General features: G+C 43.1%; 1 pseudogene across 1 annotated transcript in view; it reads left to right on the top strand.

The window, feature by feature from the left end:
- The first annotated feature begins 17118 nt into the window (after positions 1 to 17118).
- The window catches only part of LOC310753721 (adhesion G protein-coupled receptor D2-like), a 57909-nt pseudogene continuing 47030 nt past the window's right edge, over positions 17119 to 27997 (top strand). The window contains exons 1-4 of the transcript in view: positions 17119 to 17140; positions 23234 to 23399; positions 23871 to 23940; positions 24680 to 25318. The product of the transcript in view is annotated as an adhesion G protein-coupled receptor D2-like (transcript). The remainder of the gene's footprint in view (positions 17141 to 23233; positions 23400 to 23870; positions 23941 to 24679; positions 25319 to 27997) is intronic.

Genomic DNA, 27997 nt, shown 5'->3' with positions numbered 1-27997 from the left:
CACCCCAAGCTTCGGGATTAGCGCAGAGCACCTGGGGGGAAAATAATTCCCCCCCTTTATTTCCCCCCCAAAAAACTAGGTGCGTCCTATGGGCCGGTGCGTCCTATGGGGCGAAAAATACGGTAACATACAGATGGAGGATTGGGAGAAATTATGGAAAGAAGGTTTAAGATTCACTGCATGTACAACAATAAAAGAAAATGTGATGAAAATGATGTATCGATGGTATGTAACACCAGTAAAGTTAGCAAGGATGTATAAAGGATGTAACAAATGTTGGAAATGTAAAGAAAAAGAGGGTACATTTTATCATATGTGGTGGGAATGTAAGAAAGTAAGAGGCTTTTGGGAAATGATATATAATGAATTGAAGAAAATGTTTAAATACACTTTTGTTAAGAAACCAGAAGCGTTCCTACTTGGTATTACAGGGAATGAGATAAATAAGAAAGAAAGGAAGTTATTTTTATATGCAGTGACTGCAGCAAGAATACTGATGGCACAGAAATGGAAGCAAGAGGAGTTACCTACACTAGACGAATGGAGAATGAAGATGACGGATTATGCAGAACTTGATAGACTGACGGGAAGGATCCGAAATTGACGAGATCAGAGATTTATAGAAGATTGGGAAAAGTTTACAGAGTATATGCATAAATTAAGTGATAATCAAATAACGCTTGTAAGTTTTAATGAAGCTCTGTAAGAAGAAATGTTAGAAAGTGAGCAAAATAAGACTTAATTTATAAAAATAATGGAAGTAAGGTTTTAGAAATGTGTAAGAAATTAAGAAGGGAAGGAGTATCAGTCAAGTTGAGGGAAGTCAAAAAGAGAATGGATATAAAAAAGATGTATGAATTGTATAAATTTTGTATTGGAAATATTGAATAAAAATAATTCAAAAAAAAAAGAGGTCTGTTCCTCTTAATGCAGCTTCAGTGCATGTATTATTAATCGGCTTTTGTCTCACCTTTGCTGAGGGTCTTAGTGTGCTTTACAGAGCCCCCTGGAGGAGGCAGGTGTAATAACTATTCATTGGTATGAATACACTGATTGATTGAATTGATACTAATTAATATCTTTTTCGTCAGGCGTTGACCCAAACGTGAATTTATAACCATTAATAGCAGATTGGCATTTGATAACAATTATTGAATTGATTTGAGATATTATTATTCGGAAGGCGCTTTAATGTGATATATAGACAGTTGATATATAGACAGTTGATGATAAATTGATTTAATAAATAATTGAATATATAATTAAATAAATATTAATAATAATTAGCAACAATAATAAAACTGTGAATAAATAAATAAATAGAAATTAATTAATTAATAAATTTAATAAAGTAGAATAATAAAATAAATAATAACTATTAATAAATAAACAATAATAGTAAGAATAAAATAATTAATAATAAATAGATAAATAAATAATAAATAAATAAATTAAAAATAAATAAAATATTAAAAATAAATAATTTTTTCAAAAAATAAATAACTTAAATTAAAAAAATAAATAACTTTAATAATAATAATAATAATAATAATAATAATAATAAATAACAACTCCACCCAATAAATAGCAACCACACTTTTATTAGTGCACAGCACAGCTCATGGCTCCCAAGAGGAAGCGCGCGGCAGAAGCAGCACGCAATGCGACTGGTAACCCATCTCAGGCGCAATGTGGAATGAATAACCAAAAGCCCATTTCGCATTTTCTCAATGACTTTAGATCATTCATAGATGATTATGAGCAACGTTTTCCTGATCGGAACCCCAGCCCACCCCCATCTCCTGACGCAATCGCGGATAGCCTACCCTATTCACAGGTTGTTCCAGAGAGCCCGCCTCCTTCACAGCGGGATGACCTTCCCGGCACCTCTGCCGCCCTCTTTAATGACTCTCAACTGATAAGGGCGGGTGCAAGCACCCGAGGCAGGGCAGAGCCAGTCCAGACTAGGTCCCAGTCACATTCCGCAGCATCCGCTCCACGGGGGCGGAGTGGGAAGGCTGCATCTAAGTCGTTTCGTGCTAATAACCCTGTCGCTTCTAGTTCATCTAGTCATTCGCAGAATAAGCAGCCCAGAGTCCAGCTCCCGGAATCGGGCACATCATCCAGGGCTGAGGAGGAGCAGCAGCAGTTGGAGGAGGAGCCCCGTACAGTGGTAGAGGATAAGCCTTCCGGCAAGAGACGTGAGAAGAAGAAGCACATTTGCAAGAAAAGCAAGTCGAGGAACGATGACACGGATGAAGAGACAGGTAGCTCTTCCGAGTATGATAGCGATGCCTCCCTGGGTTCCTACTGGGGTAGAGGAGAGGAGATCTCTGGTCTCCCTGACTGGGCTCTCTCCAGGAGGGCCAATTCCCATCATAAAAAGTTTGGGGGAACCCAGGAGTGGAAGGATGGGGCTCTAGTCAAAGAATCAACTACTTCGACCTATTCAACTTCAGATGTCATCCCGGGGGATCATCTCTCCCCTAAATTGCGGGCAAAAATTTTAAATGGGGAATTTGTAGACATGTTTAAATTGGTTCCTCCCGCAGAGGAGTTGGGGAGGGGTGAAAAGAGGCCTTCCTATGGGAAACGAAAAAGCAAGTACCCCTCAGTCCCAAGGACATTCGACAACTGGCTAGATGGTTTTCAGGCTTATATGGGGACAATTGTGGCTGCCTATCCAAAACGAGCGGTCCACTTGGTGGCTTACCTGTCGCACATCCATACGGCATACGCCCTTTCCGGGGAGGCCGCCGCCATTAGCTATGATAAGAAGTTCCGCAGGAAGGCCTCTAGGATTCCGTTAGCGCGCTGGGATCAAATTGAAAACGGCATCTGGTCGGTAGCTGTGGGTCCGTATGTCGAGAAGAAGCAGGTTGATTCTTATCGTTCGGCCAGGGCTGACCTACGGAGGGACATTAAGCGGAAGGTATGTTGGGAGTTTAACAAAGGGTCATGCCAAAGGCACTCTTGCAAATACGCTCATGAATGCGAGAGATGCGCCAGGGCTCACCCAGCTGCAGCTTGTTTTAAGGGAGGAAAGCAGCCCTTTCGTGGAGGCCGGGGGTTCCACCACTCCAGTTCCAGGGTAGCCCCAGCAGCTGGAAACAGAAGATAAGGTAGTTCTGGAGCTAGCCTTTCCCCCGATCAAGCTCGCTCCTCTCCGCGACCTTCTATCCTTTTACTCGGACAAAAATGCAGCTTCCTATCTTTGGGAGGGATTTTCCAGTGGGTTTCGAATTCCAGTAGCAGGTTCTTTAATAGCAAAGGATTCCCCTAATCAAAAGTCTGTTAGGGAGAGGCCAGAGGTAGCGGAGAGGAAGATAGCTAAGGAAGTAGGCGCAGGGAGGGTAGCAGGCCCATTTAATAGCCCACCTATCCGGAACTTGCACATCTCACCTTTAGGCATCGTCCCCAAAAAGACCCCCGGAGAATTCAGGCTTATCCACAATCTCTCTTATCCAAAAGGCGGCTCTGTAAATGATGCCATTCCACCAGAGTTATGCTCGGTTAAATATGCCACCTTCGGCCAGGCGGTAAAACTTATTAGGGGTTTCGGTCACGGAGCACTGCTAGCGAAGTGAGATATAGAATCGGCCTTTCACCTTTTGCCGGTTCAGCCTAATGACTTTTGGTTGCTGGGTTTCAAATTCCAAGGGAAGTATTACGTTGATAAGGCTATGCCAATGGGCTGTTCAGTAGCGTGTTCAGCTTTCGAAACATTCAGCACATTTTTGGATTGGGCCTTGCGTTTTAGAACAAATTCTTCCGGGGTGACGCACTATCTTGATGACTTTCTTCTCGTGGGGAAGTCCGATACCGGGGAATGTGCCTCCCTTCTTGGTGCATTTTCAGCCTTAGCTCAGGACCTGGGTGTTCCCTTAGCAGCTGATAAAACTGAGGGCCCGACCACACGACTCACCTACTTGGGCGTGGAACTGGATACAATTGCCCAATCATCCCGCTTACCTAAGGAAAAAATAGACGCCCTTCTGGAAATAATCCGTAAAACCCTCATGTTAAAAAAGGTCACTCTTAGACAGATGCAATCCCTGTTAGGTCATTTTAACTTCGCCTGCAGAGTAGTTTCCCCGGGATGCCCCTTCTGCTCCTGCCTGGCCACGCTTTCAGCCGGTCTCAAGCATCCGCACCACAGGGTCAGACTTCCTAAGTCAGTTAAGGCTGATCTAGAGATCTGGATAACATTTTTGAATCACTACAATGGAGTATCTTTATGGCAGGAAGTCCTTAACTTGTCCTCAGATTTCCAGGTTCAACCTGGGCTTTGGCTTGTTCTTTAGAGGTCAGTGGTGCGCTCAGCAGTGGCCAGCGGGATGGCAGGGCAAGGCTATCACGCAGGATCTCACTTTCCTTGAGTTTTTTTCCCATAGTAGTGGCCGTGCATATTTGGATGGAGGAGTTCCGGAATCGCCGGGTGTGCTTCAGAACTGATAACCAGGCGGTGGTGAACATACTGGCTAGGCAGTCATCTCGTTCCGAGAGGGTGTTGTCCCTCCTATGGTCGTTTGTCCTCCGGTGCCTTGAGTATAACATAATTTTTTCGGCCAAATTTATACCGGGGGTCAATAACGATATAGCGGATGCCTTGTCTCGTTTCCAGATGCCTCGCTTCCGATTGCTAGCACCTGGAGCTCAACTGTTGCCCAAACCCTTTCCGGAGCACCTGTGGAACCTTGGAGACGCAAAGTGATTAAGGGAGTATTAGCGTCTGTCGCACCTTCCACCCTCAGATCTTACAAGAAAGTGTGGTGCGATTTCATGGGTTTCAGGTCAGGGATATCGGGGCTTTCGCCTAACGTGCCACCCTCCACTGATGACGTTCTGCAATACCTCTCCCACCTTGATGATTTGGGCCGGGCCTCCAAAACTTTAAAGATACACGTAGCCGCCATCAGCTTCTTTTGTAAAGCCATGTTTTCCTCTGACCCGTGCAGTGACTTCCTGATCCGCCGAGCTATTGAAGGTTGAGGTAGGCTGCAACCCCCTAGAGCCGAGGGCCGTAAGCCAGTTTCTTACGGGTTGCTCTCTCAAATACGCATAAAGCTTAGGTCGATCTGCTGGACCAAGTTTGAGGCCCGCCTCTTTTCCGCGGCATATGCTATCTCCTTTTTTGGCACGTTTAGGGTTGGCGAGGTAGTAGCCGAGGTTACCGCAAGTGGCTCAACGCGCGGCCTCCTCATGGAGGACATGCAAATGTCCAAAGCTAGCATGATGGTGCGGATACGTCAATCTAAAACCGATCAGGCTGGGAAGGGTTCCCTTGTTAAACTGACAGCTTCTGCGCAGCAGGGCCCATGCCCAGTCAAGGACACCAGGCAGTACCTTTACCTCAGACCGCCAGGTCCTGGCCCACTCCTGGTTCACGAGGATGGGTCACGATTGATGAGGCACCAATTCACAAGGGTACTCCGCAAAGCTATAGATACCTGTGGTTTATCCTCCCAGGATTACGCAGCACACTCGTTCAGGATCGGCGCCGCCACAACAGCTGCCCGCTTGGGCCTGCCGGCAGATAGGATTAAAGAAATGGGTCGCTGGAAATCCGATGCTTATAAAGGCTACATTCGTTAGCATGCGCTGAACTTCGCTACATTATCTCCACTTACCCGTCCTTTCTTTCTTTTATCCTTAGACGTCTTCAGAAAGAGTGTTTGGATCTGCGGCCACAGTATAGTTCATTGGGCCCACGTATGGTCAGCTAGCTGCGGCCTCACCCCTAATCTCGGGTTGCCATCTGGAATGCGAGTTTCCTGGTTTTCAAGGCGAGGCATGCGTTGAGAGGAACTCATGCCATTGCTGAGAGAAAAAGTTGCCGCGTTTGGCCCCCTGACATCCTTATCCTTCAACTGGGGGAGAATGACCTCGTTAGCAGAAGAAGTGCGGACTTGTTCTGGAACATAAAAAGAGACTTGGGTGAGCTTGCTGCCTTGTGTCCCGGAACAATGGTGTTCTGGTCCTCCTTCCTAAAGAGAATAGTTTGGCCTGCTGCGCAGAACACTATGGCCATAGAAAAATCCAGGAAACTCTTAAATCGCGCAGTAGTCCACTGGGTGCGCTTTATGAATGGCCGAGTCATTTCTCGTGACCGTATCCGGATTGGCGATCAGGCCTTGTTCCGGAATGATGGGGTTCATCTTTCAGATCGGGGGAACGATATTTGGTTAGGTAGCATCATCAGCAGTATCAGGGATTGGTTACAGCTGTGAGGGTATTGGCGGCGAGCCTTTTGGGCTCGGGTGGCGGTTAGGCATTGGAATGTGTTTGTGGTGTGTGAAAGGGCTAGGTGTGGCCATCGCCTACGCCTTCAATTTTTGGGTATTCCGTTAAAGGAATCCGGCGGTCGTGGATCCTGTCCGCTGCCTGTGTGGCGGAGGGCCATGGCACGACCCTCGGTGACATCAGGGGAGAGCTTATAGTTGGATTAGCATCAACAGGCTCCACCTACTGGTGAATAAACCCCCCTTTTAGACTCACCCCTGTCCGAGTGGGTGGAGTCAAGTGACGTGATCCAATGCCTAAGCCAATACCTTTTCACTTGCTGTAATCAATAAAGTTGTGGCCTTTCTCTTGCCCATTAACCTTATATTACGTGTCCGTGTGTCTTCATTCCACTAAGCGGGGATTGGGTCCTCAAACCACAATATTGTAGTACTCCAATAAGTTGGCAAGCCACTCTATTTTTGTCAGTACAATACCACTTTTCCAATTTTTCGCAATCAATAGCCTTGCGGCTACTGTTGCGTATAAATATAAGGTCTTGTCTTCTTCCTTTAGGCTTCCTGGTACTATTACCAATAGAAAACCTTCTGGTGTTTTCCTAAATGAATATCTGAACATTTTTTTCATTTCGTTATATATTGTTTCCCAAAATTGTTTGATGTTTAAACAATTCCACCATATATGTATCATAGTACCTTTTCCAGTGTTGCATCGCCAGCAGACATCGCTACAATTTTTATTCATTTTTGCTATTCTTTCGGGTGTTAAATACCATCTATGTTGTATTTTGAGGTAATTTTCTTTCAATATATAACACATAGTGAATTTCATATCTTCTTTCCACAATTTTTCCCATTGTTCAAACATCATATTTTCCCCAATATCTTGCGCCCATTTAATCATTGATGCTTTGACCAATTCATCCTTTGTTTCCCACTCTAAAATCAGATTATACAATTTAGATATTTTTTTATTTTTCTTGTATTAAGTATTTATTGAATTTTGATATTTCTTTTTCAAATCCTAACTTTTTGTCTTTCGCTAATCTATACTTAATTTGAATATATTGGAGCCAATCACTAATATGAGCTTTAATTTCTGTATAATCCTTTAATTCCAATTCTCTGTTTTCTTCCTTTAATACAATTTTATAGGTAGCCCAATTTTCTTTCATATTTAATTTTTTCACTGCGACAATTTCTGCCGGCGATGCCCACCAAGGAGTTTTTGGCTCTAGGAGTCTTTTATATTTCTCCCATATTTTATATATAGACTTTCTGACTATATGCCCTAGGAAGCCTTTATGTACTTTGACTTTTTCATCTATTAGTTAGGCATGCCATCCAAATCTCGTCTCTACGTCCAATACATCCGAGTCATCTAATTTGATCCATTCTTTTAGCCAGGTCAGACCCACCGCATCATGATATAACTCCATGTCAGGGAAGCCAAATCCTCCTCTCTCCTTTTTATCTATCATTATTTTGTGTTTTATTCTTGGTTTTTCCCCTGACCACACGAATTTAGCCAAATCTCTTTTCCAATTATTAAAACATTTATCTCCTCCTAGTATTGGGATACTTTGAAATAAAAACATCATCCTTGGTAATATGTTCATCTTTATTACCTATATTTTCCCCAGTAAGGAAAGATTTAATTTCCCCCATACTTGCAAATCATTTTTTATTTCATTCCATGTTTTCCCATAGTTCTCATTACTTAAATCTATAGTGTTTGTTGTTAAATTTATTCCAAGATACCTTATTTTCTTTTTAATTTCCAATCCTGTAATTTCTTGTAATTTCACTTTATCTTTTTCTTCCATATTTTTCACTAGTATTTTGGTTTCCCCATAGTTTAATTTGAATCCTGCTAATCTGCCATATTCGTTTATACAGTCCAATATTCTAGATGTACATTGTAGGGGATTTTCTGTTGTGATCATAACATCATCTGCAAAGGCTCTTAAAAAAGAAAAAAAAGAAAAAAAGAAAAAACAATACGAAAAAAGGGAATGTGTATGAAAGGTATAAATATGGATGATTGTCAGAGACGCTGAAGGAAGTCCAAAACAGCTATGATTTGTTATATCCGGGATGAAATGTATAATTTGATGAAAACTAATAAAATTTATTAAAAAAAAAACAAAAAAAAACTTGTATCTTTTTTCACCAACTGCTATTCCTCTTATTTGGTTGTCCTGCCTTATTTTCTTTAATAGAACCTCTAATACTATTATAAATAACATTGGGGATAGGGGGCATCCTTGTCTTGTACCTTTAAAGATATTGATTTCTTCTCCAAACTCTCCATTAATAATAATTTTTGCTTTCTGTTGGTTATATATTGCATTTATACCTTTTTGGAATTTTTCACCTAGACACAATTCTTTTAATAGTTTTTTCATAAAGTCCCATGAGATTTTATCGAAAGCCTTCTCCGCATCGATTGAAATCAGGGCTGGATTGTTAATTTTTCTTGATTTTACCTCTGTGGTGGTTTTTTTGTTTTTTGTTTTGGTAAACCACTTTGCAGGCTTTTTAAAATAAAATTTATTAAATAAAGAAGCAATACATAGAACTAATAATAGAAATATAAAGGGAAATATATATTCCCCCCATTTTCTTTATTTTTCCTTCTCCTCCTCCTCCTGCTGCTCCTCCTCCTCCTCGTGTTCCTCACCTGAAGGAAAAGCCAAAGAACCACCATTAAAATTGGTGCCTGGTATGTGCAACCATATGCTGTATTTTTATTCTTTTTGGCAAGAAAATGGGCACACAAGGAGGCAGCAAACCTTTGTGCCCTTCAGAGGCACATGCGCAGTCTGCTACTGGCCTCTGGTCTCCTGCGCATGGGGTGGGGGTGGGGGGAGGCCACCCCTTCCACGCAGCGAAGGCGACCCTGGCATGGCTGCCAGCTCCCCACAAAGGCGCACTGAACTGTGCTCCAGACTGTGGTGGGACTCCCCTAAGCCCCAGCCAACATGGCCAGCGCTCATCATGGATGATGGGACTTGAAACCCAACATCATTGGGAGGGAGGGCCATGTGAAGACAGGATTCTCAAAAATATCTCTGGCTTGCGGCTCCTGGAGTGTTGCTGGGAACGGCTGGAGTTTCTCTTCAAGATCCTGGAGCTTCACACACAATGCTTGAGTTTCCTTAAATACTGTTTCAGCTGCATGCCACACCTCAGCCAAAAGAGCTGCTATCACTCAGAAAAAGAAGGGAGCATCTGTGCATGTCATTCCGGTCAAATTGCACTGAAGTGGGACTTGTTCATCTGAGCTCCACAGGCTGTTTTTTTTTATTGTTTGACTGGGGTTGTTTGTTGGTATTTCTTTAATTTGGGGCAAGGCCTTTTTATGTGCCCTTTCAATCCCCAAGAGCCAGCACTGTAAATCAGTTTTAAGGGAGTCTTACAACCACAGCTGCCGCCACCCCACAACATCATCAGCAGTTACACATACAGGCTTTTAAAACTTATTTAATATCTTTTTTAAAAAGTTAACCTTGTAATTCCTAAATCATTTTAAACACTTTTAAATACTTTTTAAAATTCTGCTTTTTAACATTTATGTAAATGATGCAATAAAGGAACCCAAATGTTCAGATATTTCCCTGTTTCAGTTTTATCCCATAATGTATCCATTTTGCTACATGCCAACGATACGGTGTTGTTAGCACATACGCAAGTGGGAATGAGGCGATTACTAAAGAACTTTGGGAGACTGTGTCATAACAAAGATTTGAATACAAATTATTCCAAGACAAAAGCCGTAGTATTGGGGGCACAGCCCAGGAAGCAGAAATGGCTCCTAAATGGACAAGCCATTGAACAAGCCAGGCATTTCAACTACAGTGGTACCTCATGAGCAGAATGCAACCTGCGTCTGCGCGTGTGCGGGTCGCGATTTGCCACTTCTGCGCATGCACGTGACATCATTCTGAGCGTCTGCACATGCGCAAGCAGCAAAACCTGGAAGTAACCCGTTCCGTTACTTCGGGGTCGCCGCGGGACACAACCTGAAAAGACGTAACCTGAACCGAGCGTAACAAGAGGTATGACTGTATTTGAGGATTTGCTTCTCTGATAGGAGTACTGGGTCACATCAGATGACAGCCTCGGCCTTGAAGGCATCAAGATCTGCCCGTTGGGCATTTGTGCTCCAAAGAACATTCACAAACCGGAACACTCACTTCGGGATTTGTGGCGTTCGGGAGCCAAAACATTTGAGTCGCAAGGCGTTTGGGATCCAAGGTACGACTGTATTGGTAAGGCACCCCCACAGGTAACATGGGGGGGAGGAGAACAATAGAAGGGGATCGGGAGAGACAGGGAAGGCACAGAGGCACTGGTTGATGAAGTTGGGAATGAGCAGACAGTGCTATTGCTGAGAAGGAGCACCACCCCAGGGTGCTAAATAGCTCTTTCCCTAGCCTGCAGGTGCCATGCAATGCAGGAAGTAAATCTGGGGACATTAATTAAATACGGGGACATTCCGGGGACCAATTTCTGCCGGGGACAGATTGCTGGATCCGGGGACTGTCCTGGCAACTGGGGACACCTGGTAAGCCTACTTCTGGCCTTACCTGAGCAGCAAGTGCAGCTTGTCCTGGATCACCGTGGATCCCTTCAGCTGCCATCAAGCTCCCAGGTGTGGATCTGTTGTCCTGACCTGAATACAAAAGAAGTGAATTTACATCTCCATTCCAACACGAAACAAAAGCCCAGAGCCTGGTTTCATGCTCCCCCTCATCTGGAATATGGTCACTTCCAGCCCCCTCCCAGCCCAAGGATCTCCTTGTAGAGGACTGCTTGTATGACAGAGAGGTTTTCTGTGGAGTGCTGCCTCCCTCTGCTGGTGCAAGCTGTTTCTCCAGCAGAAAAATGCTTCCTGGTAGATTGGAAGTGGCCACCCCTCTTTCCCCAACCCATTCCATATGCATCCTGACCCCAACTATCAGGATTTGCCATCTGGCCTAACTCTACAGTGCTGCTGATACACAAGATAGGCAATAGCCTGCCACTCACTAACCTAACTGCAGCCTTGCAGGAAAAGAATATAAGAGCAGCCAGATATTTTGTAGTCCAGCCTATTCACATAAACAGACCAGTCCCCTGCAGCTCACACCCTCCTACTCAAAACCAAGTCAGCTCACCGCCATAAACTGGGCATCTTTCTCCCGCTTCACTTCTGAGATATTTCAGGGCAGGCCGGATTAAAGTCGGCTCACATTCCTGGCAAGGCTGTTTTCGTCCACTGAGTTTGTTCTATGAGACACATGAGCCAAATAGCCAAGGAGACAGTGTTATAGCTATCTGTAATTCATACACTTTAAAATGAAAGGATTTCAGGGGCAGATGCTCTTTTTCTACATGGAGGGTGGGGGTTTCCAAAGGAGCACTATTCAGACCTGCATTAATGGCCTATGATGTGTTAACACATGCTGATGTGTTAAGGGCTGATGTTGCACTCCCAGGTAGAAGAGCTCATTGGCATTATTTTAGGCTCTGTGTCAACTGACTTTGTGACATGATGGGGGGGGGGTTATTATTTTTAGAGTATTTACTTGTGACCTGTTATGTGGGAATCTCAAGGTACTTTACAACTAGGTCAGAAAATATGCAAACATTGAAATGCAGCAGAATAAGTTTATTTCGGGCTTATTTCACTGTGTTGCGTGTTTTTTGGGTGTGCATACATATTCACAAAAAAAAAAAATGCAAAAGGAAGTGAAATAAACCGAAAAAAAGAAAAGCATGTGTTTTATGGTTGAATATGTATAGGAAGAAGACAAACTTCCTTTGGGCTTCTTTCACTTCGTTTTCTATTTTTGGGGAGTGCATGCATATTCACTAAAAAAAATGCAAAACGAAGTGAAATAAACCCAAAGAAAGCAAAACACTTGTTTTTTGTGTCAATATGCATAGAAAGAACACGAATAAAGACAATTATGTAAAATTATGGAATGAAATCAAAAGAGATCTTGAGATATGGTCAAATTTAAAATTTTCATTTATGGTCTGAATATCGGTGGTTAAGATGAATGTATTGCCGAAGATGTTTTTGTTTCAAACCTTACCAATTATTGATAATGTTAGATGTTTTAAAGAATGGCAGAAGGCGCTGTCTAGATTTTTCTGGCAGGGGGAAAAAACCCAGAATTAAATATAAATTACTTACAGATGTAAAAGAAAGAGGGGGTTTCTCCCTGCTAGATTTGAAGATATATTTTGAAGCTGCTGCCTTTTGCTGGATTAAGGATTGGATTCAATTAGATAATGAAGATGTCTTGGATTTGGAGGGATTGGATAATCGATTTGGATGGCATGCATATTTATGGTATGATAAGATCATAGTGGTTTCAAGAATCATATAATTAGAAAAGTGTTATGGAGTAGATATAAGGATCTCTTAGTACGAAAAACACCCAAATGGATTTCGCCAATGGAAGCACAGGTCCCAAAAAAGTTAAATATGGAAAATAAATGGTTGAGATATTCAGATTTACTGTTCAAGGATTATGAAGGTTTTAAATTAAAACCGCTTGAACAAATAAAAGATAAAGTGAATTGGCTTCAATATTATCAAATTAATGAATTATTTCAGATTGATAAGAGAAATGGTTTTGCAACAGAAAAAACCAAACTGGAAACGAAGTTGTTAGATACCAAAGTTAAGAATATGTCTAAAATGCATAAATTGTTGTTGGAGTGGCATAGTAACATGTTTATAAGGTTGGGTTTTTAAATAATTAAGTTTGTTTGTGTTGTTTATTTGTTTGCTGTTATTTTTTATAGATGTATTTTTTCTCTTTTTTCTCTTTTTGTTTTTGTTTTGGTTTGTTGTTTGGTTTTGTAATGTTTGTTGCAGTATGTGTTATAATTGTATAAAACTTAATAAAAATTATTGGGGGGGAGAAAGAACACGAATAAGCTTTCTTTGGGCTTATTTCAAATCGTTTCGTATTTTTGGGGTGTGCGTGCATATTCACTCAAAGAAAGCAAAAGACTGGTTTTTTGTGTCAATATGCATAGAAAGAAAACGAATAAGCTTATTTTGGGCTTATTTCAAACTGTTGCGTGTTTTTTGGGTGTGCCTACATATTCACACAAAAAACGCAAAAGGAAGTGAAATAAACCGAAAAAAAGAAAAGCATGAGGTTTGGGGGTGAATATGTATAGAAAGCAGGCAAATAAGCTTTCTTTGGGTTTATATAACATCATTTCGTGTTTTTGGGGCGTGCATGCGAATTCACTCAGAGAAAACAAAACATTTGTTTTTTGTGTCAATATGCATAGCAAGAAGACAAATAAGCTTATTTGGGGCTTATTTTACTGCATTGCGTGTTTTTTGGGTGTGCATACATATTCACACAAAAAAAACCACACACACAAAAGGAAGTGAAATAAACAAAAAAAAGAGAAAAGCATGTGTTTGGGGGGTGAATATCCATAGAAAGAAGACGAATAAGCTTATTTCGGGCTTATTTCATTTCGTTTCATGCATTTGGGGTGTGCATGCATAATCACAATAAAAATGGAAAACAAAGTGAAATAAGTCCAAAGAACGCAAAATACGTGTTTTTTAGGTCAATATGCATAGAAAGATGACAAATAAGCTTGGTTTGGGCTTATTACACTGTGTTGCCTGCTTTTTGGTTGTGTATGCATATTTACTCAAAGAAAGCAAAACACTTGTTTTTTGTGTCAATATACACAGAAAGACGTCGAATAAGCTGTGTTTGGGCTTATTTCACTTCGTTTCGTGTTTTTGGGGGTATATGCATATTCACTCAAAAAACGCAAAACAAAGTGAAATAAACCAAAAAAAAAAAAAAGAAAAGCGACTTCCAGAGCAGCGCGCTAGAGAGATGGGTGGAGATCCGCGCTCCTGCAATCTCGAGGCGGACCTGGTGCCAGAGAGGGAGAAATGAGGGACTAGGCGTAAGTTACCTCGACCTCAGGGGGGAACCTGAGGGCGGAAGCCTAAGGCAGCGCAAAAGAAGAGGTTTCCCAATATTATAGAACAAAGAAACTGAAATAGAAAGACGAGGGGAAGACCTTTGCGCAAAGAGGCAAAACCACTCTCTGGTACAAACGCTCCAATTCCCCGGCATGGCAGCGCTGAACTCTCCTATAAAATAGAGACTGTGAAAAGCAAATGCCTCTCCTGTAAAATAATTGAAGGATAATTGGAAAACCTCTGCCTGTTCAGTGGTGGGTGGGGGAGGCAAGAAGAAAACGCTGAAACAAGGAAACTATAAAGAAAGGAAGACTAAAATAATAATAATAACACAACAGCCTGATGGGATCAAATAAAATATCAAATTTGAGTGGTGCCAGCACATCGCAAAACTACCAAAGAAGAATATCACTAGTAGAAAGTGAAAGTAACATGGACATGAAAGAAATATTAGCAGCAATGGAAAGAATGGAGAAAAATCTAGGGGAAAAAATAACAGCTTTGGACGGAAACATAAGAATGCTTGATGGGAAGATGGAAAGTATGGGGGCGAAAATAGAAGAGAATTCTAAAGTGATAATGGACCTCTCAACCCAAGTGAACCAACTGACAGTGAAACACCAAAATCTAGATTTAACAGTCCAGGAGACCAAAATAAAAGTACAGAAACAGGTCGAAAGTATGAAAAAGAGCTTGCAAGAACAAAGAGAAATGAAAAGACACCAAGAAAAAAATAAAGAAGAAATAGATGAACTGAGGAAGATCCAGGAAGACACTTGGGATTCCTTGGCCATCTTACGGATGAAACAAAGAGAAATGATTCTTTGAGTGTGCGGTGTCAAAGAAAACCAAGATGAAGACATATTTACAAAATTGACAAAGGCAATAGCAGAATGGCTGGGGGTCCAAGAACAAGAGATGATATTGGACATTGAAAAAATATTTAGAATAAAGGTGGACAAAACCAAAACAAGGAAAGGACCTGGAGACTGCTTGATGTTTTTAAATTCAAGACTGCTTAGAGACAAACTGCTATTGAAAGGCAGGACAGATCCACTCTGTATAGAAGGGAGGCAGGTAGAATTTATGAGAGAAATTCCAACACGCCTGTTGAGGCGGAGAGACAATTATAGATTCATGACATCAGCGCTAAAGAAAAACAAAATAAGGTTCAAATGGGAATTCCCAGAGGGACTGTCATTTACATATAAAGACAGGAGGAGATCCTTCAGATCAGTAGAAGATACAAAAATCTTCTGGAGGAAGTACTGGGAGGAATTGGGAGGAGAAAAACTGGTAGAGTGAAGCAAGAAGGACAAGACCAAAACTTTTATTTCCTTTTCAACGTGACCTTAGGACAATAGCATATTCTGGACTATAACTACATAATAACAGTAAAGTTGTGAGTATTTTAAACAAATAAAGGATTATGAGACTGAAATGTATTTCATGGAGTATTAATAGATTAAGCAGTAAATTTCGGAGAAATCGATTAGAATGTATATTAAAGAAGAAAAAATGGAATGTCATATGTATACAAGAAACACATATATCCAAAACTCATGTAAGGGTGTTAAAAAATACGAGACTAGGACAGGAATATATAGCATCTGCAATGGAAAGAAAGAGGGGAGTGGTCATCTATGTAAATACAATGTTGAAATCCCAAATGTTATTCCAAGATGATGAGGGTAGAGTACTTGGGGTAGAAATACAAACAAAAGAAGGAAAAATCATAGTGGTGGGAATATATGCTCCGGATAGCAAAAAGGATGAATTTTTTAGAAAATTGGAAGAGAGATTATGAGATTATGTGGATGAAAATATAGTAATTATGGGAGATTTTAATGGAGTAACATCGATAGAAATGGACAGAACGCAAAGAGAGAAAACGTCAAGTTCAGGTAGATTACCACTCTCCTTTTTCCACTTAACTGAGAATTTTAATTTATATGATGCCTGGAGAACAAAAAACCCAAGTGTTAAAGATATAACCCATTACTCGGAGGCAAAAAAATCTGGGGGACGAATCGACGCAATATGGCTAACAAAAAAGCTGATGTTAAGTTTAGAAAAAGCAGAAATACTAAACAGATCGATATCAGATCATAATCCTGTATCGGTAATGTGAGGGGTGAGGGTGCTGATAAGCTAGTAAAGCAACACTCCGGGCTCTGCGCCATCTCTTCACAAGATTTATTGTTCAGCTTCAAAGCCGTTTACGAGAGATTAAACACATACATCCATACTCAGCTATCCAGATGAGTCATCTGACTTTCGTCTATGACGCTGCCAACAAGCCCATTCTCGGAAATGACGTTTCCTTTTCATTTTGCCCTGTGAATGGGTGGGTCCTGCTTTAGGCTCCCCCCTGCCAGTTTCCCCTTCTGACGAGGAAGAGACACTGCTGGATGCTGGCTTGGGCTCTCTATATTTGTCTTCCTCCCTCATGGTTTCCCCTGCAGCCTCCAATTCCCTGACAGGTAATAATGAAATTTCAAAATCATACTAAGGGAAGGTGGAGAATGAACGAGGAGGTATGGAGAGACGATCAAAGGGTTAAAAGGGCAAAGGAAATATTGAAAGAATTTTATGAAATAAATGAAAATCAGGATACGGATAAAAAAATGATTTGGGAAGCGAGCAAAGCCTATATGAGAGGGTTTGTAATACAACAAATGGGAAAGATAAGGAGAAATAAAGATAATAATATTATGGAAATAAATAAACAAAAAGAGAGAAAGAAAAAGACCTAGTGAAAAACCCAAAGAATGAAGATATCCTCCAACAAATAAAGAATTTACAAGCCCACCTATCAAATTTAATAAATAGGGAAGTAGAGAAAAAAATTATATGGACGAAACAAAGATATTTTGAACAGGCAAATAAACCAGGTAGGATGCTGGCATGGTTTATCAAAGAAAGACAGGTAAAAAGAGTAATAAATAGAATTATTGACGAAGAAAAGGAAATCATTGACCCAAAACAAATTAAAGAAAGTTTTATAAAATATTACAAAAATTTATATAAAGTAGAATTAAAAGAGGAAAAGAAAATTCAAAAATATCTATCAGAAAATAGACTACCAGATATAGAAGAAGAAGAATATGCAACATTAAATTCAAATATTGAACTTGAAGAGATTAAAAAAGTGATTAAAAATATGAAGGAGAGGAAATCGCCTGGACCAGACGGAATCTCAGTAACATGTTATAAAAAATTAGAGGAAATAATAACACCCAAATTGCAATTAATTATGAATGAAATTTTAGACAAAGGAGAAATACCTAACTCGTGGCAAGAAGCATTAATAACCCTTATCCCAAAGCAAGGTACAGATTTGAGACTTATAAAAAACTACAGGCCAATATCTTTATTGAATATAGACTATAAAATATTTACTGGAGTCCTTGCAAATAGAATGAAAACTCTGCTAAAAAGGATAATTAAAAAAGATCAGGCAGGATTTTTACCAGCCAGACAAATAAAGGACAACACTAGAATAATTATAGACTTAATAGAATATGCCGAAATGAATCCAAGTAAAGAAATTTCAATGCTTTTAGTAGACGCTGAAAAGGCATTTGACAGTGTCTCTTGGAAATTTATGATCAAAACATTTGAAAGCTTAAATTTAGGTAAAAGATTTATGAATGGAATTCAAGCAATCTACAAAAAACAAACAGCTAAATTAATCCTAAACAATGAAATTACAGAAGAATTCGACATCGAGAGAGGGACGTGACAGGGATGTCCTTTATCCCCACTCCTATTTATAACAATATTAGAAACTCTATTAATAGCTCTGAGAAAGGATGAAGAAATAAAGGGCATATGTCTTGGGACACAGTGTTATAAAGTAAGAGCATTTGCAGAAGATGTGATCATTACAACCGAAACACCAAAAGAAAGTATAAATAAAGCATTGGTAAGAATGAAAGAATTTGGTGAAGTAGCAGGATTCAAACTGAAGAAAGATAAATCGAAATTGATAACTAAAAATATAGGCGAGAAAGGAAAAAAGGAATTAGAAGAAATAACAGGACTAAAAATAGAAAATAAAGTGAACTACTTAGGGATATGGATTACAAATAAAAATACAAATTTATTTAAGGATAATTATATTAAAAAATGGAAAGAAATTAAAGGAAGTATGGATAAATGGGGAAAATTAAAACTATCATTAGGAGGAAGAATATCTATGATTAAAATGATGATACTCCCCAAAATTCTATTTTTATTCCAAACGATTCCAATTGTAATAGGAACTAAATATTTTATAAGCTGGCAAAGAGACCTTGCAAATTTTATATGGCAGGGGGAAAAAGCAAGGATAAAATCAGAAGTAATGATGGGCCCAAAAGAAAGTGGAGGATTCGCAGTGCCAGATTTAAGGAAGTATTTTGAGGCAGCGTGTTGGTGCTGGATAAAAAAATGGATATTATTAAAAGATAATGAAGTCCTAACATTAGAGGGCTGGGACAAAATATATGGATGGCACGGCTACTTATTCTATGATAAAAAAGAACAACACAAAAAAATTACAAACCACATAGTAAGAAAGGCTTACAGTCCATCTTTCTCTCTGGCAGAAAGATACAACTCTCCATCTTTGAAGATCTTGCAGCTCTCAGCATCATAGGACAGTTTCAGTCCTTTCTTTGCAATCTGCGAAACACTCAGCAGATTGAACTTCAATTCAGGAACCAAGTAAACATTGTATATAGTCAGGTTCAGACTCTTAAGATACACAGTCCCTTTCCCAGTCGCGTGCAGCTCCTGACGGTTGGCTAGTTTCACAGCGAAGCTTTGCTTCTTAAACGTTGAAAAGAGTCCTCTGTGTGGGGACATATGAACAGTACAGCCCGTGTCAATCACAAACGAGTTTTCAACATCTGGCGTGGTTCCTTTCGCCATCAGGGCCTTTGCAGGTTTCACCGAAGACTTGGTATGACCTTTGCCTGCTGCCTCAGGCTTTGCTGAGCGGCCCTTAGCTCCTATTGGCTGGCGTGGCTTCTTGCAGTTCCGCTGAAGATGCCCAGCCTGTCCACAATTGTAACATCGGACAACGTTCAAAGCTACAGCAGTCTCTCCAGTAGCAACATCAGTGGGGGAATTAGAACTCCGTTCCTCCCTCCCCCTGTCCTTCACTTCCAGAGCAGCAAGGCGGTCGTGTTCATTCAAAACAACGGCACACACCCTCTCCGCGGTCAAATCTTGAGCCGGAAGGGAACCAAGCTGACTGGCAACTGTTTTGTAAGTCCGATTTAGGCTGTTTATCATCATGAAGCAGAACACTTCCTCCTGTAGACGGAAATTGCGTTCCACCATCTGTTGGCACAAATATTTCATCTCCGTCAGGTGCGCTTGAACATCTCCATCAGGCGCAAGCCTCAGATTGGTCAGCTTCTCAAAATACAGCAACGCTGAAGAACCAGCATCCCTCTGATGTGTTCTACGCAGCGTCTGCCAAATCTCTCGCGCATACTGTAAATTCTGAATATGCACCAATTGGCTATCTGAGACATACAGAATTATAGCCGTCCTGGCCTTCAGATTCTGTGATTCCCAACCTCGCGTTGGTGCTGCAGGGATGGGGTTATCAATCACATCAAAGACCCTCTGATTCTGCAGCAGGGCCTTCATCTTTACAGACCAAGATGAATAATTGTCATTAGTCAGTGGAGGTGGGTAAGGTAAGCCTCCCCCCTTCTCGGCATCCATTCTGAATCCAAGTCTCAGCTCTCACTCTCGAGCCAGTAAAATCCAAAAGTCTTTTCCGGGGTGTTTACTGCCTCTCTGGCAGGCAAACTGCAAGCTGTCTCAAAGTCAAAACAACTTTGAGTTCCCAGGCTCTCACTGAGCCAGCCCCACGTGTCAGTAACTTTCCACTGTACTGACTGTCGTTGCCTAGCAACTGTGCATACCTTTCTTCAGACAGGAAGTCTTATCAACCACAGGTATTCCTGGTATGCAAGCCTTTGCTCTCAGAGCTGTTTTTCCAAACGCAGCTCCAGTGAACCAGAGAATGAATCAATCTGCGTTCACACTTCTAGCCCGAAATTCAGCATACCTTTAGGGGCTCCGTTGCTTGGAAAACACCCCCTCTCGGTGTCCAGCCGTCTGTTCAGCTTCTGGCTGCAATGCAGACGTAATCTTCTTTCCTTGGTGCAGAGGATGGCACATGATCCATCAACCTCTCACCTCTCATGCTGATTCCCCTGGATCAGATAACCAGCGGCGTCTGCTACCAGTTGTCGGAATTCAAGCCTTAGTCAGAGGAATTGGCCACTCTCCAGGTGCCCGGCTTGGATTCCTTGTTGATCTCCCCCGTCAGCGACTCCCGGCAAGACAAGGCGAGATCTCTATCGGCGATTCTTCCCAATGTGAGAAGAACACACCATTCCTTCCCTGCCATCCCCAGGGAGGGGAGAGAGACAGACAGAAATGTATTTACATGCCTTTATTTCTGTCTTTCCAGCAGTACAGAGAAAACGTGTCTGCACTCTCTTAACACCAACAGCAGAGAGAGAATAACTCCTCCCATGTACTTCCAGTACAGGGTCATGTGACACTCTGAGCTAACATCCGGTGCTCAGTGCACAGAATAGACTGTCCCTTGTTCCCACGGTACAGTCCCAAAACATCAACATCCTGTTTGGCTTTCCAGCTATCTGGAGCACTCAGCATTGCTCCTTTTTCGTAACAGTTTCATCCTGCACAACATCAACAGAATCATCATAATGCAATACAAACAAATGATCAATATAATCAGCATGCAATACAAAGTCATCTTTCTTGGTGATGGTGCACTTCCTCTTCTTGAAGGAAACGTCTATGTCCTGTTCAGTCAGCTGCGAGACACTCAGTAGGTTGTGTGCAGCATCTGGAACAAAAAGAATGTTGCGTATCGAAGCATCCAAGCTGTGAAGAACAACCGTTCCATAGCCTTGACTGGAGATCGTGTGGTCATCCGCTTGGTGAATCGCACCTTCCTGAGGAGTAAAGGAAACGAACAGGTGTTTGTCCCGACAAACGTGTCTGGTCGCTCCTGAGTCGACGATGAAGAAAGATCTAGATGTCTTCTGGACCTTTGGAGTGAAGCGTGAGACCATTGCCTTGTGTTGCGGTGTCCCGGACTTCTGACCTTTGCCTTTGTCTTTTCCACACGTTGAGCTTTTGCTGCGCTGCGCTGCTCTGTTGCCTTGGCCTTGGGATGTTTACACTCCCTTTTCACGTGGCCTAGACGTCCACATGAGTAGCATTTCACTGCCTTCAAAGCTTTGGTGCCATCTAGTGGTTCCACTGCATTCTGGGATGACGTCTGTGAGGACTCCCCCTTAGTGATGCAGCTAGCACTACGCCGATCCACTTCATTTAACACCACAGCAGTAACATGCGCTACCGTTAGCCGAGCAGTAGGCAAAACAGCAAGCTGGCTGGCAATCACTTCCCAACTTGAACCCAAAGAATGTAGTATCATGAAGGAATACACAGCCTCTGGAAAGGTGATTCCACGCTGTTGCAACTCATTCTGCATTTCCATGAGGTGGGCATGTACGTCTGCTCCTTCAACAAGTGCCATATCATGCAACTTGGCATAAAAGAACAAAGAAGCGCCCGCTTCTGTTCTCAAATGTGACTCTTGGAGACTGTGCCACATCTCTCTGGCTGAGGCCTTGTCACGCAAAAGACATAACTCTTCAGGAGACACAATAAGCATCAGAGTTCCCCTTGCTTTGGAATCCTTAGCCTTCCATTCATCGGTCGTTGGAGCTGGGGGGCGTCTGTTATCACATTATACAGACCCTCTTTTCGTAGCAGAGCCTCTGCATACTGCACCCAGTTTTGATAATTCCCTTTTCCAAGCTTTGGAAATCCAAGAACCTCTGTTACTCTTGGACTGGCCATGTCTGTGTCTTTTAAAGCAAGCTGCGTCTCTCTACCAGCTGCATTCCAAAAACACACTTTCGCTTTCTCCTGAGCTTTGGCTAGAAGTTCAAAGTCCACCCCTTAATGCCATTAATTAGGGACTAGCAGGCTTCCTGGGGCAAGAGCACATACCTCTCATCAATCTTCTTGACACGCAGAGAAGATAAGCTGCATTCCGTTCTTCTGCCGTTCTTCTGGGCCCATAACCAAAAATATCGGGATCTCCGCTTGGCCAAGCTGATAAAGCTCATTTTCTTCCCGAGCCTTTGAAATCGCCTCCCGACGTGTTTAACGACCTTGAGCTTTTGATGAGGCTCCAAGGCACGTCCTCCCAGCAGAGCATCAAAACAGCATGCGGAAGTGATGAGATGTATGGCTACATTGTAAAGAGTTTTATTTCTAAACTATGCAGAACAGAAAAGACATCCTCTCTCTATGAAAGCAGAGAGCAACTGAATAAAGGATCAAAGGAAACAGGAAACCACTAACTTCACATCCTGTCTCCTCTCCCGTGAGACTTCCAGTAGTATGGAATCCCTGGAATGTAAACAGAGTCCTGTGACTCGCAGCAGCTGCTCAGTGAGAAACAGAAACTAACACTTCATGCCTCTCCCCATCCTAGGTCATCTTATATGCCATGTAAAACTCACTTCCAGGTTATTTCTCAGGGGCTACCCAAGCCCTCTTTGTTTTGTTTTTAACTGTGAGAAGTCCATTTCCATCCAAGTGGGTCCTTCTATTACATTAAGAATTTGGAGTTTGAGTTTTCATCATCCCTCCTCACCCTTTTTGCCTTTTGTGTCACATACATCCGAGGGCAGGGGCTGTATTGTTTTTTTCTTGATTTGTTGGCCACTCTGGAAGTTTTTTCAGCTGAACAGCAGGGTAAAAGCACTTTGGATAAAATGAATGATAAAATAATGCCAGCCAAGGGACTTCTTGGCAGAGGAAGTTGAACTCACCATAGGGGGATGCTTATCCCAGAATCATAGAATTAGAAGGGACCTAGAGGGTCATTTAGTCCAACCCCCTGCAATGCAGGAACCACAGCAGCTACTTTAGCTTTCCCTCCATGTGGTTCCCCCTGCAGATCCTGGCTCCGTCCCCCTGATCATTGAGATGCTGGGAGACGTGTATTAATACATGCCCATCCTTCAGGACTGGTGGCATGCAGATGGGTATGCCAGCAGCGCTTTGCTCGGTTGCCATCTGAGCTGGCATCTCTTGGGGAAAACTGCTGCTTGCCTTCTATCACTGTGCCATTGAGAGCGTGCTCACTTATGGCTTATGTGTGTGGTACGGAAGCTGTACTACCCAGGACAGGATGGGGTTGTGCAGAGTTGTTAAGGCAGCAGAGAGCATTGTTGGCTGCCCACTTTCCACCTTAGAGCAGATTTATGCCACAAGGTGCCATAGGAAGGCACTGGACATAGTAAAAGATCCATCACATCCTGGTCACTGTCTCTTCGAGCTCCTGCCGTCGGGACGGAGATACAGGACGATGAAGACAAGAACCAGCCGTCTTAAGAACAGCTTCTTCTCCAGAGCGATCTCAGCCCTGAATGGGAAGCCTGGACTTTGAAAGTCATCTAATCTTCCTTGCTGTACTATACTGTATTGTTTTAATTAGTGTTTTTATGGAGCATTCAAGTAATTTCGTTGTCCCTGAGAGGGGGCAATGACAATAAAGATATTATTATATATTATTATTATTATAAAAGCTGCAGTCCTACCAAGTACAGAGCGCAGTCTGGCTGGATGACGGAGAGGTGTTCCTGCAGAAGCCGAAGCAGAGGCCTGAGTAGAGATATGCTGCACTATTGAACCTAACATAAGCCTGCTAGATCAGGTCAATGGCCCACCTGGTCCAGCAACCGGCTCTCATAGTACCATGTGCACCTAGACGCCTGTGGGAAACCAGGGAGCAGAACATGAGCACCAGAGCCCTCTCCCTCCCCTCCTGTGGTTTCCAGGAACTGGTTTTCAGGAGCATGGCTGCCCCCAACTGTGGAGGGCAGAGCACAGCCATACTGGCTAGTAGCCATTGACAGCCCTCTGCTCCTTCTCCTCCACCTCCTCCTCCTCCTCTTCCTCCTCCAGGAATTGGTCCAATCCTCTTTTAAAGGCATCCATGTTGGTGGTCATCAGAGTTACATAGCTTAACTCTCTATGCTGCAAGAAGAAGGGCTTTCCTTTTATCTGTCCTGAATCTTCCATCATTCAGCTTCACTGGATGACCACAAGTTCCAGTGTGATGAGAGGAGAAAAATTTTTCTCTCTCCACTTTCTCCTGGCCATGCATAATTTTTATAAAAATCCTATCATGTAACCCTTCTTTGCTTTTTCTCTAAAACTAAAAAGTCCCAAATATGGCAACCTTTATTCATACAGAAATCGCGCCATCCCATAGATCATTTGGGTTGCCCTTTTCTGAACTTTTCCCAACTCTACAACATGCTTTTTGATGTGAGGCAACCAGAACTGTTTTAAATATTGGGTCCTTGGTCACATCCCCATCTCTCTCCCCCACCCCCAGGAAACATCTCCGCACCAATCCTGGTATTCAAGAACAAAACAGACGCAAAGTGTGTGAAGGTACTAGCCGACTTCCCAGAGATGCCCGCCGTGAGTGCTTGTGCCCATGTCCAGTGGGACCCTGAGGCTGTGGAGAGCTCCACTGTCTTCTCCTATGCCGTCCCGGCTTTCATCAATGAGTTCCAGTTGCGTGGCTTCATCGACAAGGATGGCTTCATCAGGTTTGCCATCATCCTCCATGGGCACCACTCCCCGTACCTGCCTGTTTTTTGTGCTGATGGGCAGTGGCACCACTTCTGTGTCACATGGCAGCATCAGAATGGGGCATGGGCCATCCACGCTGACAGGAAGGAGAAGGCCTCAGCCACAGGGCTTTCAGCTTCCCATGCCGTGGATGGCCACAGGATGTTCATTATCGGGCAAGATCAGGACTCCCTGGGTGGGGCCTTCAAAGAGAAAGAGTCCTTCAGCGGGAACCTCACTGGTTTGCATGACTGGCGGAGGGTCCTCAGCAGGGAGAAGATGGAGAAAGTGCGCTCCTGCATCCCTATTCAAGAGAGCCTCGTGTTTGCCTGGAGCAGCGACATCCTCGAGGTGGAAGCGAGCATCCAGCAGGCCACAGTGCAGCTAACCTGCCCAGGTAAAGCGCTGTCGGGTTGTGACTGCACCAGCTGTCTGAATCTGGTCTGTGATGAGCTGGCTGATTTGCATGTCCCTGTTTTCAGTCGGTGTGGTCTGGTTATATGCCTATATTGGATGGGGGCAGGGGAGGAAGCTGCCCCAGGACAGGGGTGGGGATCCCTGTGGCCTGCAGACCATGGCCAGTGATGATGGGAGTTGTAGTCCCAACTGAAGGGCCACAGGTTCTCCTTCCTTGTTTAGGAGGCATCTTGGGCTGGAAGGACTTTGAACTCTCTTGGGTCTCCATTGCAAAATGGGCTTGTTGAGATAGGTAGGTAGATACCTGCTGGGGTCTTCTTTCTCCAAGGGTTGAAGATGTCCATGGCGATCAGGTTGTGTGACTCAGCTACCTGCAAGTACACAAATGACAGAGTGTATTTCGAATAAACTGTGTGGAGCAGGAGCAGATGGCGGGGAGGGGCGATGGCTGCGACCTGACTCCTGACGACTGAGTCAACGCCACTTACCTGGAGGCAGTGGGGGAGGGGTGGGGCAGCAGGGAGATGGGGCAAATGCATCAACAGGAGAGCTGGGTGGAAGTAAGATGCTTTATAAGGACCTAGTAGCAGTGAGTGCCTGGCGCTGCCTGGGAGTTTTTAGGGAATAAAAAAATTGCAATTTTAAAACTAAAAATAGCATAATTCGTGATTTTGGACCCATGACACCAAAATTGGGTAAACTCATGCCAAAGTCACGTTTTGGTCTGACATCTTGATTCAAAACGGCACCTAGAATCCAAGAGTCTGCCAACTCCACCCTCAGGGAAACCCCTGCCGAATTTTGTGATGATGCTTCAAGGGGTATCCCAACCTATAGAAAACAAACAATTTCCCAAAACATCGAGTAGACGGAGGGTGTTGTTCTTGTCGGCTGGGACCATCGGCTGGGTGAGGACTGCAGGGCCTGCTCCCTTCCAGGGCCTTTTCCAACTGGCCCAGGGGGCGTGGCCCAGGCCCTCTCTCCCAGCTATAAAGGGATTCCTGCTACAGGGAAGCCTTGGACCATCGGCTGGGTGAGGACTGCAGGGCCTGCTCCCTCCCAGGGCCTTTTCCAACTGGCCCAGGGGGCGTGGCCCAGGCCCTCTCTCCCAGCTATAAAGGGACTCCTGCTCCGGGGAAGCCTTGGACCATCGGCTGGGTGAGGTCTGCAGGGCCTGCTCCCTTCCAGGGCCTTCTCCAACTGGCCCAGGGGGCGTGGCCCAGGAACAAACTTTTGGAACAAACTTTTGGGGAAGTGTGGGAAGTGTTCTGCCATTGCTTCCCTGTTCCAGGTGGTTAATGTGCTTTAAAATTTAGCAAACAGTCTGTAAGCACCTAGAAAGGAATGCTGTGATCACCAATAGTCAGCATGGATTTCTGAAAAATAAGTCATGTCAGACTAACCTGATCTCGTTTTTTGACAGAATTACAAGCCTGGTAGATGAAGGGAACGCAGTGAATGTAGCCTACCTTGATTTCAGCAAGGCATTTGACAAGGTGCCCCATGATATTCTTGTAAAGAAGCTGGTAAAATGCGGTCTTGACTATGCTACCACTCAGTGGATTTGTAACTGGCTGACTGACCGAACCCAAAGGGTGCTCATCAATGGTTCCTCTTCATCCTGGAGAAGAGTGACTAGTGGGGTGCCACAGGGTTCTGTCTTGGGCCCGGTCTTATTCAACATCTTTATCAACAACTTGGATGATGGACTCAAGGGCATCCTGATCAAATTTGCAGATGACACCAAACTAGGAGGGGTGGCTAACACCCCAGAGGACAGGATCACACTTCAAAACGACCTTGACAGATTAGAGAACTGGGCCAAAACAAACAAGATGAATTTTAACAGGGAGAAATGTAAAGTATTGCACTTGGGCAAAAAAAATGAGAGGCACAAAAACAAGATGGGTGACACCTGGCTTGAGAGCAGTACATGTGAAAAGGATCTAGGAGTCTTGGTTGACCACAAACTTGACATGAGCCAACAGTGTGACGCGGCAGCTAAAAAAGCCAATGCAATGCTGGGCTGCATCAATAGGAGTATAGCATCTAGATCCAGGGAAGTAATAGTGCCACTGTATTCTGCTCTGGTCAGACCTCACCTGGAGTACTGTGTCCAGTTCTGGGCACCACAGTTCAAGAAGGACACTGACAAACTGGAAGGTGTCCAGAGGAGGGCAACCAAAATGGTCAAAGGCCTGGAAACGATGCCTTATGAGGAACGGCTAAGGGAGCTGGGCATGTTTAGCCTGGAGAAGAGGAGGTTAAGGGGTGATATGATAGCCATGTTCAAATATATAAAAGGATGTCACATAGAGGAGGGAGAAAGGTTGTTTTCTGCTGCTCCAGAGAAGCGGACACGGAGCAATGGATCCAAACTACAAGAAAGAAGATTCCACCTAAACATTAGGAAGAACTTCCTGTCAGTAAGAGCTGTTCGACAGTGGAATTTGCTGCCAAGGAGTGTGGTGGAGTCTCCTTCTTTGGAGGTCTTTAAGCAGAGGCTTGACAACCATATGTCAGGAGTGCTCTGATGGTGTTTCCTGCTTGGCAGGGGGTTGGACTCGATGGCCCTTGTGGTCTCTTCCAACTCTATGATTCTATGAAAATGTCCTCAAGCAGTCGGTGGCAATTTAAATTTTTATTCCTTTTTTTCCTT

The sequence above is a fragment of the Podarcis filfolensis genome (assembly GCF_964270895.1).
Source record: "Podarcis filfolensis genome assembly, chromosome: W".
In the NCBI taxonomy this organism is placed as follows: Eukaryota; Metazoa; Chordata; class Lepidosauria; order Squamata; family Lacertidae; genus Podarcis; species Podarcis filfolensis.
This window is presented reverse-complemented; position numbering and strand designations above follow the sequence as displayed.